The following is a 15221-nucleotide window of genomic DNA, read 5'->3' on the forward strand; positions in this document are numbered from 1 at the left end:
TTGTAAAATTAACTTGGATATTTAGATTATTGACGAGCAAATCGTGTCAAATCCTGTAATCAAACTGGTATCTTTTCGGTACCAAATTTACTATACCAAATCATTTTCGGTACCGATTTGGTACCCACCTTTTGACATTTTCAGAATCGTTACTTTCGGTTCGACACCGATTTAGCACCATACCTGTATTTATTGATTTTTACCTTCAAATACCATACCATATTTTACCGAGTATCTTCGTTGCCGGTACCTAATTTCGATGATTTTCCATATCGGTGCTTTCGGTGCCGTTATAGGTACCGAGCTCATCCATATTTTAATGTGTTAGCACCGTAATCACTGAACTGAAAATAACCGAATTTCCAACGTTTAGGACGTGCGAGTCCTATTATTATATATTAGGTTATTTAAAATCGTTTTTTTTAGAACGAGGTGACTATTCTTACCACGTAATTTTTATTTATGTTTTGATATTCTGTATCTGCTTGCCATTGCTGACACGCGTTTTGCAGTCATTAGGTCCCCGCCGCAACGCACGGGTGAAAAATTAACTAGTTATATTATATTTTTGGTAGCTAGGAACAGTGTTATAGCCATGTGGCAACCCATTATTGGCTGTTATGAAGAAGCCTATTCATAACGTATTGTTAGAGTATATATAACTTACTAGCTTAAAACCTCGTGTATTACACGGGTTGAATGACAAAAAATGTAAATTATAAACTTGTATATAATCCTTATTAATGAAATTATTTATTTAGATAAATTAGTAAAACAAAATAACAGTTATATTTTCGTTACTTGTACATGTGATTTGATACTTTATTAGTAATTATTGTTTATATCCAAGTAATATATTTTATCTTAACAAATATATATGGTTAGGGTAAAATGAAAACTTCCACGAGTTGTGAGAACTTAGAGAACTCAACCGTACAAAAGGTTTTTTGAATTTTTTATAGAGGGTGTGAATGAGCGGTTAGAGACTCAAAGTGTTAATTAAACTTTTTGATTTTGGATTCAAGTGGTTAAAACCACTAAAACATAGGGACTCAAAAAGTAATTTACTAATTAATTAAATTTGAAATTATACGTTTGATCTCTAACTATATTAAATAATATTATACTTATTATATTAGTTGATACATTTATATTTGTTATATATAATTATTAATTAAATTTGAATTTAAACGTTTATCTCTAATTATATTAATTAATATTATATTATATTTTGTGTATAAAATTAATATGTAATACTATTATTAAAAGGGAGGAGACACCAAAGAGTGACACGTGTACAAAAAGATTCTCATTTATTAGCATAGGAAGATATTTTAAAAGTTTGGTATGTTTATTCTTCTGGTATAGTGGTTGCCGAGCTTTCTTTTTTACCTTAAGGGTGCGGCTTCGACTCTATTCCACCTCTTTTTCCCCTATTTTAATGGGTGTTCCAAGTGTAGTATTGCGACACCTGTTTTATTGTGTATTCACCTTTTTTTATCCTCTATGAGTTGTGAATTTCAAATTGCATGTTCTTGTCTCTTTTCTTCATCGGCGATTTCGTCCTTAGGTTTGGTTTCTTGTCTTCGTCTAGGTTTTTTTTGTTTGGTCGATTGTTGTTGTTGTGCTGGGTGTAGTCTTGGTTGTGTTGTTATTAGGTGTGCCCTGATGCTCTTTGTTCCTCTAAATGCTAGTTATGGTTAGACACATTTATTAATAAAGTTAATTTACATGCCACCAGTTGTTGGTCAGTATTTGTTGTGTTTGTGCATCACATAATAACAAAGATTCTTATTTTAATAGGTGTTTCTTTGTTAGCCTTGAGATGTTCGTGTCATATTGAAGGTTTGTAGCCTTTTTACTGAACACTTGCTGGCTATTTGTGTCTGTATTTCAACATTGCTTGTATTGTAATGTTTAAGTTTGTGGCACACCTTATGTAATACATTCTTGGTTTCTGCTATATACCAATGCTAGGTTAATGCCCGCGTAATGTGCGGGCTTCAACCAAAACCATATTATTTACTTTGAAATTTAATATTATGTGAAACGCATACATTGGAAGAAACACTATTAGCGGATTAATTTTTACATGCCGCTAAAGCAACATGAAAACAATAAAAAATGATAAAAAAATAAAAAAATAATCTACACACAAGTACAATAACATATGTTCCTCTAAAAGTATTCATATTCACACAGCAAGGATTATTTCGATGTATCTCTTGATAGCTTGAGGATCATCAGGAATTTTATCTGGTTGAACCTGGCATGCCTGTTTCACAAATAAGGTAAAAATTACTGGCATGAATTTAGATTAGACTATAAACAAAAATCGGCCAAATAAGTCATATAGCTAAAACAATGAAAATGAGGGTTAAAAGGTGGCACCATGGGGTTAAAACACGTATAATAACGGGTCAAAATAGGTTACTGTCAATATTCAATGATTTTTAATGTGGGTCAAAATGGGTCAAAACGGGTAAGGTGAAAACAGCCCACAAACATCTTTTTATCCATAGTTTTATTTATAGCTTTAAAGAATTCTTATGCATCTTTTTATCCAAAAGGTTGATACTTTAGCATATTGTTAACATCAAAACATTTTTCTAAACTTTTTTTGGATATGGTGATTATTACAAACGTTGAACTTGTTTATTCTTGTTCATTCCTATAAGAAAACTCACAAAATAAAAAGAAAAGTAAAAGAAATTACGCACTTACTTGCTAACATATGAGTTGTCTTTAGGTGTAATCAGTTTTGATAAACTGTTCTTATCATAACTCCTTCTTGTGCACAAGAAGTCATAGCTCTCACTTTTTTTCTTCATATACTCACAGACCCTTTACCGACAAATAAAAAACAATAAACAAAAATGAATATACATATATGCCGATAAATGTATACATTTACACAAAACCTTAAATAAAGACGAATTCATTTACACAAAACCTTACCATGGTTGTTTGTACAGACCCGTCATTCAGACACCTCGATTCAGATCAGAAACATTCATTGTTGTCTTGACGTTCTCCATCTTGGCGGCCCACTGACACCTTTTACATAAAAAAAAATTAATAAATTGTTGTTCAAATTGATGTAGAGTAGGAATAACAATTGTCGTTCAAATAAATTCAATAAATCATAGCGGTATTTAATTAATTTTATAAACACACAATTGCATAAAAAGCACATGTACATATATACATTGCTCCATTCACTTTGGAAAAAATACAACCAGCACTACCATCATGTAGAGACTAAGGAAATGGAAGGGAACTAATAAGCAACATAATTCAAATCGATATCAAATCATGGCCAATATGGACTGTGGATAACTAATAAGCAAGAGAATGGGAGGGAACGGTTATATGATGCTCAGATCAGTAAAGTAAATGGTGGAACAAATTGTGATAAATCCACCAAACCTACAAATCTATAATGCGAGAAAAATAGTTGGTCCTTTCATATAACATTTGACTGACCCACCTAGAGTCAGTCATCACCCACTTATAAGTGCACAAAACATTATCCACATCAACCCATGTATAAGTAAAAGGTACATCACCCAATTAAGTCAACCTATTAAAAACACTTAGGCTAAAGGGTGTGGGGAACATGATTTGGGTCATTAATGCCACATATGATCATTATTAGATTGCTATACCATCCCCTTGCATCATCCACCATGGTTGGCATGGATTAAACCATGGCAACCATGAGCCTACTTTCCTTTTTTAATGTTTCTTTTTCCTTTTCAGAAAAATAAATTAAAATAAGAAAATAGTGGTTTGGGTCATGACCACACCCTTAGGGTAGTGATTTTGGATGATGGATTAGAAGTGAGTGACATGGCGCTGATGTGGAGGGTCATGATGACCATTAGGGTCATGACCACACCCTATAGCCTTATAAGTAACTTTTACCAAATTTGGTCCGTTTGAGAAAAAAATTACCCAAATTAACCCTAGTTAATACACTCTCAATAATTTATGTACCTGACAATTATCAAGAATACATTCTCAAAATTTATTTTAGGAAAACCAAGGAATTCATGGGAAAAAAAAAACAACCAATTTGATCACGATTCTCATTCATGACCAACACTTCATATAACAAAAAAGAAATTAAGCTATAATTTATTAATCTTACAAAATAACTACCTTATAGAGGTGGAGGATCTCTCTGAAACATTCAGGGGCTGGCCCACTGCAATAGCATCGATGATGAGTGCTGGCACATCAAACGTTGACTCAATCTGGTCACTTGCCATTGAGGGCTAGCAAAACTTTACCAATAAGTTACAAATAACAATAATAAAATATGTTTATTTAATAAACTTAGTTTTCCTAAAAACTGTCTGTTTTTTATAGAAGGTAATCAATTTAGCAACATCCATTCATCAATTACAGTTATATTTTGAAATGACAAGCAATAAACTCAGGCTCAAACAAAATGAACATAAAACCCTAACCTATTCTTGTCGATCTACTTCATAAGCGCTGACTAAGAAATTTTGTGAGTCAACTGGCAAGTTTCGATGCACAACCTCCATTTGATCCACTAAGCCCTGCATTCTTAGTGTAACCTTATTTTCACATATAGAAAAATAAAAGAAAACCTAAATAATTATTCAACGGTAGAATTCGAACATACTTGTTAGCTATTAGCACCTCGCCGCTTTAATAAAACCCTAGGTGTCTAGCGAACATACCATCTACATATTCAGTGACTGCCTTAATAGGTGTCTAGCGAATATCAAATGCCATCACATGTCTTCTTTAAGTAGACATGTCATACAAAGGTACCCATGTATACAATATTTTATTTAGAAAACACAAACAATGATGTTACATTATGTAACACCTCGTAAAAATCACGTCCAATGATGTATTGACACGTGTAATAAACCCTAATAAAGTCGAACAGTGAAATTTAGGGACTAATTTTTCGAAAATCAAAAACTTTGATTTTGAAAGGACTGGAAGTGTTAGCATACCTAAAATAAGTTTCTAAATAACCTCTCACGATGGGGATGTTCACAAATGTGCCACTTGATGATAAAGTGTGGCCGTTTGCGTAATTAATTGAAAGTTTGCGCAATGAAGGGTTAAAAGAGTCAACATGTTAATTCTTACCTCTGAGTGACCTTTTAACAAACCGGGAGCTTCATGATATTTAATTATACTCTCGGGAATGCCAAGTAATGGCCAACAAGGGTTTTTATGCCTACAAGTAAAGTTACACGCAACTTTGCAAGTTAGAGGGACTAAAAGCTTCAATATGTTTAATTATACCTCTGAATGGCCTTTTAGCGAACCCGAAGCATCGTGATGTTTAATAATACTATCAAGGATGTCTAATATGGATTAAATGAGGCTTCAATGCTAATAAATGATGAAATGCGCAAGTTGCGCAATAGAGGGGCCTAAAGCGTCAACTTTTGAATCTACGCCATTTGGTGACCATTTAAGCGAACGAGAGCATAGTAATATTTAAGTATATGCAAGGGAATGATTAATATGGGCCATGGAAGGCTTAGATGTCATTAAACGACATTTCGCGCTACTTTGCGCAATTAAGGGACTAATTGCGTCAAACTGCAAAAGGAGGTCGAATCGTATGGTAACAGACCTTCCGGAATATGTTCATAAGTTTAACATACCCTATTTATCCTTTATATAGCTTAGGTATAGGATTAGAGGTGTTTGGTGCGCAAAAATAAACTTTTATGTCATGCAGGGACTAAAAGTGTCAAAAAGTGCACAAGTTTGCACTTTTGCGCATATCTCGCATTCTGAATATCCCCGGACACCCAAAAATTTATGTAAGCACTAAAATATTTTATTTTAGTGATCGCCATGATAAAATTCCATTCGTCGCGTCGTTTGAATCGTTTTTCGCGTCCGTCCGTGTTCCGTCGTAATTAGCCGAACAACGTGACCGTACGACCAAACGAACCGACATCCGGCATATTTTTGAGAATGTTTCATATTCCCTATGCTTAGGCATCATTTTATAGCCTTAAAAATGGTTTAACGGGCCTCAAACGCATCAGAAAGGGGCTAGAAGCATGTAGGGACCAAAACTGCCATTTTAGAAACTTGATTTCCAGCTGTTACCAGCTGTTACAGCTGTTTTAATCAATTGCAAATGGTTTTCTTCAGTCCTTGGGCAGCCCATAGATTTCCAAAACCGTGGGTAAAGGTGTACGGTCCAGATTTGATCACGTTTACCAAGAAACGATCCTAACGGTCCTTGATTTCCTATATAAACCCACTTAATTCTTGCTCTCATTTCACCCATGATCTGAATTGTTCTAAGTTGGGGCCTTAGTGCTTCATACCTGAACATCCAAGGTCATTTCCATCCTTGCTTGGACCTTTGTGAGTATTAGTTTTATTGTTTAGCGGTTATAGCCGAAAAGTCAAGCGTTTCGATAAACACTTTGACTTTTAAACGGTTAAGCCATGGTTCGCAACGAACATGGCTACGTGACCGTAATTAGGTGGGTGTTAAACCCTCAAAAGGGCACCTCCTAATTACCACGTTTACTTAGTTAAATTGTCGGGTCAAATAAAAGTCAAACGGGTTAGTTTTAAATAAATACATAACTATTAATATAGAAGCCATAAAATCAGTTTTCTCATATTAATAACTTGGTAATTATTAATTGAACATGTCTAAGCATGTTCAACCCGACAATTCTAAGTATAGGCTCGGTTCGGAACCGAAAGTCGCAAAAGTTGACTTTTGCTTTGACTTTCAGTTCTGACCCGATTTAGTTTAGTTTAGATATGCCTTAGGATTCCATTAGGACCGTATTATAAGTTAGTATAACTCTCTGAAGTTATACAACTTGGTTCCACAGAAATCCTAGTTCATGCTTGTTTTCGTTAAAAGCCTAAATGTTGACCGTTATGCCCTTTTGACCTTAAAACAATATTTTTGAAAATGTGAGAGGATAGAAACCTTCACTACTGAATTATAAACTTGTCCATAAAATCTGACATCAGTTTGAGGTCCAGATTAGGAGTTATGCTCGATAGCGTAATTAGAAGCTTCTTTAGTAATTAAATAGCGTAAATTGCATATAGCCTATCTAAACCCAAATTTTTGTATAAAACTTTATACCTACTGTATTAAAATAATATTTTGGGATTTTTAAAGATTTTTATTCAATTTTAGGCTGAGCATAACTTAGTGTTCTAAGCTTAATTCGGCTAATGCCGGTTTTGCCCTTTTGGGCTATAAAATGAGTTTTATAAATTCTTTTGACCCCAAACCTTTTTCTACTGATTTGAAATGTTAAATAAATTATTTTGAGCCTTCTGGAATATTAAAAATATCAGCTTTTTACAGAAAACCCGGAAATGGCTGTAAATCGCATTTTTAAGCATTTTTAGCGCATAAGTATGTACTAGAACGTTTTTTAAGCATAAAGGATTGATACTTGCTGATGTGTTCAGTAAGTTTTTATACTTTTAACAGTAGGCAAATATTTTAAACTCAGAATTCCAGAATTGACCTTTTAGGCACATGTGAAATTACCAAAATGCCCCTACGGTGCATAGTAAGGTTAAAGGTAATAAAATTCACCTAGGTTTGATACCCTACTGTTATAACTTAGTAAATTAAGTATATTTACTGATTTAATCAGACCTGTACTTCAGGTTATGATTTAAACCCTTGTACACCCTTTAAAATGACCAAAATGCCCTCATAAGGCATAAATTGGGTTTTAAAACCATTTGGGGCATAATGGAAGGTATCATTCTGATATCACAACATGTTTAAGGCATATTAACTTAGGAAACTTGTATATGACTCTTATGGTTACTCGTTACGCACTTTATGCGTTCGGATCGGCATAGGTAACTAGTTTACCCATTATAGCCGAAAGGGTCAAACCATATCATTTCGGTCTCAAAATCCAGAATGTGATTAAATTACCCATATTAAACAAGTATGCAAGCTTGTTGGGTCAAAACCACATTCTAATAAAACGGTCTTCGCCTTATCGTGCGTTTAAACCGTAATCTTCATTTAAGAACTAACCGGTCTAGGCTTAGGCCAAATTAAAGACCCGTTAGAAATCTAATAGGTTATTAAAAACCTTCGTTCCAGATTTAGGAGCCCAGTAAAAGCTATATGTACTTGCTTGGTGGTATACGGCTGGGATTAAATTTATATTTAGCTCAGGTAAATACTTTTAACTTATTTTCCCTTATACGGGCTTGCGGTACGGTATATAAAATACCGCTTGGTCGGACAATTGACCCTAACTCATTAGTAGTTGGGTATTATCAATGTGACCCGTTTGAAAATGCTGTTTTGTTTGTATAACGCCTTTGGGGGCTTAATGACCATGTCCCGGATATCCTTAGCATCATTCAAAGAATGGCCACGACCTTAGCATACGGGTGTAGGCGTACACCCGTAGTGCATTAAATAAAGTATAACAGTCGGTACGAGAAGAAATCTCGCGGCGGAACTATACTATGTGGTGTGTCTATTAAACTTTAATCCGGCACGACCCGGATACTGAACGCTAACAAACATGTAATTCTTTTACAAGATTATAAGCAAATAATTATCCCAAGTAATAAAAAGTTTTGTGCTGTTTGCACTCAAATCAATTTTTAAACCATTTTCAAAATGAGTCAGTTAAATTGTATTTACCAGTGAAAACTGACGTATTTTCCAAAAAGGCTAAGTGCAGGTACTACCCGTAATAGGCTGACCACTCCTTAGCATCAATAAAAGTCTCGCAAGCTTAGGATGCCTGAAGTCTGTTGAACAGTGTTTTATTTTCCTTGCGATCCGCCTGTGGATCTTTTACTTTCTGTTTGTAATACTTGGATATTACTTTATACCGGATTGTAATATATTTAACTTTTGCTTCCGCTGTGCATATAAATTGTGTGGTTTGACTACGATGATATCAATTACGTCACTATACCCCCACCGGGCCCACCGGTGACACGTGGAAATATCGGGGTGTGACAGGTTGGTATCAGAGCCAACGTTGAGTGAATTAAACACTAGCCTTTTGTGTTTAATCTCAATGACACAATAGCACATTCCTTGACCTTCTGAGTCTAGACTTAACATAGGAATATCCTCATCTCTATTCGGAGAATTTTTGCTTTAAATTCTATATTTTTGATATGTCGCCAAGCAAAGAAGCCGTAATGGAAATTCTCCCCATTAGAAGCCTAGGGAAGGCCGAGCTTCGTGCTGCGACTAGGATTAACGTGCAGCCAAGGAGAAGCATTCAGAAATAAAATGAAGAAGAAACTGCTTTTTGTTAAAGCTCGTTTTCCTTAGTAATCCTTTTAAAGGCATATTTATCCTTCTGTCCCTTCAAGGACAGCATCACTCCTTAGAAGTCCCGTTTAAGGCAACCATGTGCCTGTATGAATTCTAGTGGGACGGTTAGATTTAAAATAACGTTCCTATTATAGGATCTGCCATTATTATAAGATGGCAAAATCTAAAAAGGACAAGACCTAGCTCAGGTGTCATATAAGACAGGGCCAAGATGGTATCTCCATAATTAGATTCAGATCCATAATTAACATCTCAACTTAGGATTGTTCTGCGTTTAATATTAAAAGAGAATCTTCGGGGTAAAACCTAGCCACGAGTCATTATAGACATGGCCAAGATGGTAGAACCTGTCTAAAAGATTCCAAAAGTTTGGTTAACATCTGAAAGTATGTTAACATGCTGGGCAAATTGTGATGCAGTATAAATCACACAGGCCATCTTTGAAAATTGGGATTTATTTAAAATTCCCTGTATGTAAAATAGCCATCCCTTAAGGATGAAGTGCCTGCGGGTAATAAATAACGTCCTCTGGGACTAAGAGACAGTAGAAGTCTGCAACTCACTGTCAAGAAAGGGTAATGAACTGTGATTCAGACCCAAATACCTCGATTCTGTGAAAATCCTGGTTATAAATTAAACTTGTCTACGTGACTAGGCTTTTTGTGCCATAGTTATATTTTAAATAAATTTAGGATAATTATAATGAAAATCCTGAATAAAATAAATATCATTCCTTTCCTGCCAGTATTTATATTAAAAAGAGTCTCAAAGGGTATAACCTAGCTTGAATGTCGTTAGGGACCTGGCTACGATGGTAAGACCTGTTTAAAGAGATTCAGATCCTTGTTAAACACCTGAAAACGTGTTAACACTCCTGACAATGGGTGATGCGATGAAATCACACTTGTCATCCTTGTATTAGAAATCTTCCAACCCTTCTTTTAGCCTAAATGGTCAATAGGAATCATGGCTAATAATCATCGAACATGATGTATATGTCAAAACATCCTTTTTAGATGTATGCCTACGGGCAAAGATGCATTCATGATAAAGATAGTTATTCATAACTTCCTGTCAAAAGGTAATGAGTTATGAAATTTTCCGATCCAAAGGAATCATTGATTATGTTTTAGATTGTCCTTGTGACAAGGCTTTGTGCCATCTAAAGAATCCTTTAAAAAAAAGTCTTTGTGTTGTACAAAGTGTCTGTACGACATTGACAGTTGTGACTTATATCCCCTGTCTAATAAGAAGGATTAGATTCTGTGTGAACGCCAAAGATGGTTTATTTAAAAACCTAGGCAAAACATAATCAAATAAATCTTATACTATCTATTGGCCTATATGGTTTGCTCGCACCATGGCTATTTAATTATCAAGTTCGACAATTCCCTATATGATTAAATAAATTATTACCACTTAGTTTATAGCCTTCGAATCATCATCATGGCCGACCCCTCCGAAACTCCCAATCATCCAGTTAATCAGAATGATGATGCAAGACTGAATTTAACAGGCACCGAGTTACAGGCTATGATAGATGTTGCCGTAAACAACGCTGTGGACCGTGCGTTGAAGGATCACAAGCGAAAGTCCGATGACACCCCAAATAAAGGTTGCAAAAAGGGTAAGGCCGGTTCAAACCAGTCCAAGCCAAAGAAGGCAAAACCCAAATGCAGTAACTGCAGAAAGCAACATTTTGGAAAATGCACGATAGACCCACGTGCTAAATTGTGTAGAATTTGCAAGACCAAAGGCCACAAGAGGTTGGATTGCAAGAAGCTGGAAGATGCAACCTGTTATGGTTGCAACGAGAAGGGGCATATCAGGACTAATTGCCCAAATAAAACCAAGAAGCCTGGGGAGGCTAAGAAGACCAACACTGAAAACTCTCAAATGGATGCTCAAGAAGCTAATCAGGATGACGACATCGCAACAGGTACTTTCTTTATCAATAACGCTCATGCTAGAGTATTACTTAATTCAGGTTCAGATAAGTCTTTTGTAGACAATGGATTTTGTAAATCTTTAAATCTGCCTGTTAAAAACTCTAAGCGTTAAGTATAAAGTAGGATTGGCCAATGGTACCCTAGAAACTGCTTCAGCAATATTAGATGGATGTTATTAGGAACCATTCTTTTCCACTGTCCTTGTTTCCATTGAAATAGAGGGATTCGATATAGTGATAGGAATGGATTGGTCATCTTATAGCTAAACCCATATTGTGGGTAATAAGAAGCAAGTGGTTATCAAGACTTTTTATGTTAAGCCCTTGGCAATTCAAGGAAGAAACATGATAAGGACTGCCTGAGCACTTGTTGAAATTGGTATTTAATACCAAAGCTTCGAGTATGGAAAACTCGGAAAGGACAAACAACAGTCGCGATGCTAGAGATGCGACAAGTGTTAATGGCGCAACAGATATGAGCCTCAACGTTAATGAAGTTAGTCTCCAAAACTGAAATTAACACAGCTGCTTGAAAGGATATAAGAAAAGTCATAAAAAGTTCTCAAAACCTGCTCATCGTAAGTCCAGTAAGGATCTACCTCAGCTACTCATGTTATATAGATTAAGAAATAGCCAGTCAAAGCTAAGACTACCTCGAAATTGTTAAAGATTCTGCAGCTGAGTTTAAAAGGATTAAGAATAGAGGCGTTTAACCCTCCTGCTGAATGATTAGAGGCAGTTCGCATTAATAATGATATTAGATAAACCCCCCTATTGTGATTTTAGTACTAAGAATTTCGTTTGGTTTCGGGTACTGATAAGTTTCTCATAAAACCATAAGCTTAGCAAACTTTTAGAAAATATCCCGTAAGAACCCCAGATATTAAGTGTAAGGTAAAACTTACAAGCGAAATCATAAGAACCATTTCTTCTGTTCCCATCAGAAACCTTCAGCCGTAAAATTTTTGAAGTATCTTCTCTATGGAGGAAGTGCGTCAGCAAATACAGTTGATATCTCCTTGATCTCAATCGATTGCGAATACCAGACGGTATGATAAAAGCGCCATATGGGGATTTGTGTATCTTAATATGTTCCATAGATTGCTTCCATGCCTGATCAGTATGGAGGTTTAATGCATGGGACCACAAAGATATCCTGATGGTCATATGGTACTAAAGTCAACTAATGGTATTCAAGGAAGATATCCAGAATGGAAGTTTTCATGCAAATGTTCCCGATTAAGAAATTCGTGGACTTATAACATGAGTGTGTCATTTATTTGACACGAGAAATAATGGGTAAACTGGAGCCTGAAATTTGGAAAATCTCTACAACCGCCTTGTATCTTGAATTTTCTTCTCCTAAGATTACCATGTTACCTCCTGAGAGGCAAGTAGAGTTAAGATTTATATCCCATTTAGGGCTGTATTAATATGAAATCTCCAAGACGGCTAGTACCATCATTGGATGAATCGAAACCTTGATTAAGTAAGTTTTGAAATAGAGGATTCTTATAGCCTAACTCAATATTCTGAGGATTCAATGTAGTTAATTAAGAAAGACGGTTCATTTTGCTTATGCATTGATTACCGCAACCCTAATTAGACAACAATTAAGAATTTCCATCAGCCGCCCAGGATCGTCGATTTATTCGACTGACTTAAAGGATTAGCTATCCCTTAAGGTTAGTTGTAAGCAGTGATTGGAATAACCATCTCACCTTAAGATTAGCTTTTCTATAATAGTTGTTATATAAGTATCAAGGCTGCTCCTTGGGAGACCTTGTATAGATGAGATGTTAAACATTTATTGTTAGACAGAAAATTGGTAAGTCCAATTATAAGGATCTGAAAGTTGCCTTGGAAACAACGAATAAGATCGTGCAAATCCATAATCATTTATAAGTTGCCAGTATTCGGCAGAGAATCAAGGATTCATGGAAATAGCAAACCTCCTAAGTTCTTGTTAAGAAATAAAGTTCAACAAAAGATATCACCCTGGAAAGGTGTGCCAATCTGTTAATTGTTAGGCTAGTTAAGCTCTGAATATACGAAATCATTTGAAGGAATCGAATGTATCAAGATCAAATAGCTTATAAGCTAAAACCTATTTAAGGAGCTTGGCGGATCTCGCAATACGTTACACATTAAGGATTTAAGGATGTGTTTCACCAATAAGCCAAGAAGCATTAACTCATATGATAGGCAGATCTATGATATGATGAGAAACCTATATCGATTAAGGACCGGCAGGTTAAGAATACTCGAAAGGGATACATGTACCTAAGATAGAGGTCAACTTGGGAGCTTGGAAAGACTCCAGACATGCTATGAAAGATTAAGTCCGTTATGCGACAAAAGAAACTTCCAGCATTTTAGCAAATCTCGAGGTCGAGATTTCTTTTAAGGGGGTGAGGATGTAACACCTCGTAAAAATCACGTCCAATGATGTATTGACACGTGTAATAAACCCTAAAAAAGTCGAACAGTGAAATTTAGGGACTAATTTTTCGAAAAATCGAAAACTTTGATTTTGAAAGGACTGGAAGTGTTAGCATACCTAAAATAAGTTTCTAAATAACCTCTCACGATGGGGATGTTCACAAATGTGCCACTTGATGATAAAGTGTGGCCGTTTGCGTAATTAATTGAAAGTTTGCGCAATGAAGGGTTAAAAGAGTCAACATGTTAATTCTTACCTCTGAGTGACCTTTTAACAAACCGGGAGCTTCATGATATTTAATTATACTCTCGGGAATGCCAAGTAATGGCCAACAAGGGTTTTTATGCCTACAAGTAAAGTTACGTGCAACTTTGCAAGTTAGAGGGACTAAAAGCGTCAATATGTTTAATTATACCTCTGAATGGCCTTTTAGTGAACCCGAAGCATCGTGATGTTTAATAATACTATCAAGGATGTCTAATATGGATTAAATGAGGCTTCAATGCTAATAAATGATGAAATGCGCAAGTTGCGCAATAGAGGGGCCTAAAGCGTCAACTTTTGAATCTACGCCATTCGGTGACCATTTAAGAGAACGAGAGCATAGTAATATTTAATTATATGCTTGGGAATGATTAATATGGGCCATGGAAGGCTTAGATGTCATTAAACGGCATTTCGCGCTACTTTGCGCAATTAAGGGACTAATTGCGTCAAACTGCAAAAGGAGGTCGAATCGTATGGTAACAGACCTTCCGGAATATGTTCATAAGTTTAACATACCCTATTTATCCTTTATATAGCTTAGGTATAGGATTAGAGGTGTTTGGTGCGCAAAAATAAACTTTTATGTCATGCAGGGACTAAAAGTGTCAAAAAGTGCACAAGTTTGCACTTTTGCGCATATCTCGCATTCTGAATATCCCCGGACGCCCAAAAATTTATGTAAGCACTAAAATATTTTATTTTAGTGATCGCCATGATAAAATTCCATTCGTCGCGTCATTTGAATCGTTTTTCGCGTCCGTCCGTGTTCCGTCGTAATTAGCCGAACAACGTGACCGTACGACCAAACGAACCGACATCCGGCATATTTTTGAGCATGTTTCATATTCCCTATGCTTAGGCATCATTTTATAGCCTTAAAAATGGTTTAACGGGCCTCAAACGCATCAGAAAGGGGCTAGAAGCATGCAGGGACCAAAACTGCCATTTTAGAAACTTGATTTCCAGCTGTTACCAGCTGTTACAGCTGTTTTAATCAATTGCAAATGGTTTTCTTCAGTCCTTGGGCAGCCCATAGATTGCCAAAACCATGGGTAAAGGTGTACGGTCCAGATTTGATCACGTTTACCAAGAAACGATCCTAACGGTCCTTGCTTTCCTATATAAACCCACTTAATTCTTGCTCTCATTTCACGCATGATCTGAATTGTTCTAAGTTGGGGCCTTAGTGCTTCATACCTGAACATCCAAGGTCATTTCCATCCTTGCTT

Source organism: Helianthus annuus, chromosome 11, assembly GCF_002127325.2.
Source record: "Helianthus annuus cultivar XRQ/B chromosome 11, HanXRQr2.0-SUNRISE, whole genome shotgun sequence".
NCBI classification, from domain to species: Eukaryota; Viridiplantae; Streptophyta; class Magnoliopsida; order Asterales; family Asteraceae; genus Helianthus; species Helianthus annuus.